Here is a 3,646-nt window from a genome sequence, read left to right as displayed (position 1 = left end):
TAAATATTATATCGTCGCCTGGATAAAAGATTGTCACAAGTTACTTTTTGGATACGAAGCAAGAGTCATTTACTCTTCTCGCTTTTCTTTGCGGCATATATAAGCTTGCAACATTTATTTGTTTTTTTTTTCGCGAAGCACGCCATATACGTTTTTGTTCCGTTATTGGTGGCAATTTCGTCGCTACCTTGTCGCCGACGTGGCGACTAAACAAAAAAGCGGTGGCAACGGAACGTTGTTTTTCAAAAAAAGGCGAGTCTGCGCGAACGAGAATAATAGGTCTAACGCTGGTGGTTTTTTTGAATAACACTTACCAACATTCAACAAGAGAGCGAAAAAAAATCGTTCATCGGATATGGCGTTTGCGTTTTTCATGGGCTGCGCCCAGACATATCGCGAGTAACAGTCGATGGCTACGAAGATCCATTGGTTACGATTTTTAGACATGGGCAGATTACCGACGAAGTCAATCGATAATTGTCTACCCGGTCGTTTTGGTTCTCTATGTTCGCCGTGAGGTGTTTTGGTGCTCTCATTACTTGGTTTAATGCGGTGGCATAGTTCACATTGCCGAACGTACTGGTAAACGGAATCATACATGTTTGGCCAGTAATAGCGTTGTGAGATACCTCTATAAGTTTTCCAAACACCCTGATGCGAATGTTGGTTATGATTTTCATCGAGGACTTTTGCTCTGTCAGAAGATGGTACACAAAGTGTCCACAGTATTTCCGCACTTTGATTGGAAAATTTCAATCGATGATATAGGACGTTGTTCTCGATTTTATATCTATCTAATGGTTGTTTTGAGGCCATGGCATGCATTTTGTTGTACCATTTATCGCACGTGTTTGGGTTAATGTTGATCACGGATGTGATTGGGGTACGATTAACGTGAAAATTACTCGGAAGGTCAATTGGATTTCTACGAACGATGTTGAGAAGAGCAAAATAACGAGATAAGGCGTCAGGAAATTCTAAATGTTTTCCTGGTTTATGAATAATTTTGAGATCGTATGGTGATAATCGGATCGCCCAACGGCATAAACGTCCAGTCGGTTCTTTGAGAGTTTGTAGCCAGCGCAAAGCTGCATGGTCCGTTACCACAACCAATTCACGACCCTCAAAATATGGACGGAACTTTTGGACCGCTAAGAGAACGGCTAGGCATTCCCGTTCGGATGCTGTGTAATTTTGTTCCGCTTTCGAGCATTTCTTAGAAAAATACTGAACCACACGTTCATTCCCATCATGTTCTTGTACTAGAACAGCACCCGCTGCGATAAGCGAGGCATCGGTATAAACCTTGAATGGTTTTGAATAATCGGCCATAGTCAGAACGGGAGAGGTAGTTAAACACTCTTTGAGTTTGAGAAAGGCTTGTTCAGAAGCGGTATTCCATTCAATGGGTCCTTTTCGGTTTCCTTTATACAATTCACAAAGGGGAGCTGTGAAATTGGGAATAAATTTTTGGTACCAGCCTGCTGCACCAACGAACCGTCTGACTTCTTTTGCCGTTTTGGGCCGTGCAAATTCAACAATAGCTCGAATACGAGATGGATTCGCAGATAGACCTTCTTGAGACAAAACGTAACCCAGGAATTCCAATCGTTTACAACAAAAATTCGATTTGGATGTTGAGATGGTTAAGCCGGCCCCAGCCAGACGTTTTGCAACAATAGCCAATATCTTAACGTGTTCTTCAAACGTCGAAGTGCAAATTATGAAACCATCGACATATGCGAAATGCATGTGGAACCAAATCACGGAACATTTTATCAATGAGAATGGCTAATGTGGCGGGTGAATTTCTCAACCCCATCGTCATGCGACGAAAAGCATAAAGTCTTTTACCGAATGCAAAAGCGGTTTTCAGTTGACTCGATTTTGCCAAAGGAATTTGAAAGAAAGCTTGAGACAGATCAATACTGGTTAGGAATTTAGCTGACTTTAGTCGTACTAAAATTTGGTTAGTATCCGTAATTGGATAGGCATTTGGAATAGTAATTTTATTCAGCTCTCTCGCGTCCAAGCACACGCGACACGTTCCGTCTTTCTTCTTTACAGCCAGAATTGGTGACCGGCAAGGGCTTTCTTCGATCCAATTCGGCTTGAACTTGTTCAGCAACATATGGCGATACTGGATACTGGCGTTTCATGATGGGTTTTGCATCACCCGTATCAATTACGTGTTCGATCTGATTAGTGACATTTAAAGGACCAGACTTGGGAGTTGGATTAAAAAGTCTGAAAACGGCGTCCAACATTTGTCTTTGATCTGGGGTGAGATTATGTGGAAGGCTGACGCTCGTTATTTTTGGGGTATCTAGTTCACCCTCTAAACCGAGTGTGGAAGCGTCAATTGGCTCCAGATCATTACTGATAGAAGATACCTGAGCTTGTTCTTTCCCACTCCCTGGTGGCTGGTTACAAAAATTAATAAATTTATCCGCCTTAACCATTTCGACTTTAGCGGATGCAACTTCTTCAGTATCACCTTTGGCTGTATGTTTTAAAAATCGTTGAACTTTCTCTTGGTTCTGCACCAGTTCGAAAAAGAAGGCCTCAAGGAATGTCCGTCCCATAATTGGGTGTTTCAGTGAGATAGGTACGACAAGAGTTGGCACCAGTCGGGTAAGACTACCGACCGTATATAATACATCCACTTTACCAATGGCCTTAAAAGAAATCGAATTATCGGCAAGACCAATGGAGGTTTTGGTAGGTTGCAACTGCCCCCATCTGTACTTCTCATAAAATGTTTGTGAAATTACTGTGACTTCGGCTCCACCATCGAGTAAAACCGTATGAGAATGGTTGTTAACCGTAACCGTGAGATAATCGCGACAATGTAAAACATTTCTCTGAGATAAAGAAAACATCGCGGAGTCGTGGTTGGTTAACTTGATTGACTGCGTCTTGCTGGTGAGTAGGGACTGGAGCTGAAGTAGGTTTGGTAATTGGTAGTGTTCGTTCAGAACATTTAGTTGATGGCTCTTTGCCATCCCTTTGAGTTTGATTAGATTCATTAAGAATCAGAGTAGAATTATTGCTGGAATTCGGGACTGAAGATTTGTCGATTTGTAGAGGGACTTCGGTAGAGTGCGGATTGTTAGAGACAGTGGATTTAGATAAAGTTGTGGATTCTGAGTACGATGGACCACTATTCCCAATCGACTCCCTTACGCGTTTTTTGAACACGGGCATTGATCAGACGTAACTCCTGGTCGTGAACATTTGTAGCAGATCACCCTATTCGGTTGGGTTCGACACTTTTTGAAGTGATGGCCCCACACGAGACATTTTGCACATCGTACATTTTCGTCGACCTCAACAACGAGAAATGGGTCGACGATAGTTCCTACTTTCGTATCATTCTCTTTTGGATTGTTGTCATTTTTATAATCTCCGACTGGTTTCGAATACTTACGTTTCTGAGATGCTTGTTCTTTTGCTTGTTCAAGTATGCACATTCCCTGTCGTCGGAGTCGGACCCAGGAAATGAAGCGGTATATTCCGAAGGTGAAGAATCATCCGGTGGATCATGTATTGCCGAAATTTTCCGTGGCGCTGATCGCTGTCTATCCGAACGGGTTCTTTCCTGACGGGGTGTGGCAACAATGAACGAATGTGGTGCGATTCGCTG

This window comes from Rhagoletis pomonella, unplaced genomic scaffold, assembly GCF_013731165.1.
Source record: "Rhagoletis pomonella isolate Grant_MI unplaced genomic scaffold, Rhpom_1.0 Rhpom_scaffold_00002, whole genome shotgun sequence".
In the NCBI taxonomy this organism is placed as follows: Eukaryota; Metazoa; Arthropoda; class Insecta; order Diptera; family Tephritidae; genus Rhagoletis; species Rhagoletis pomonella.
Note: the sequence above shows the minus strand (reverse complement) of the source record.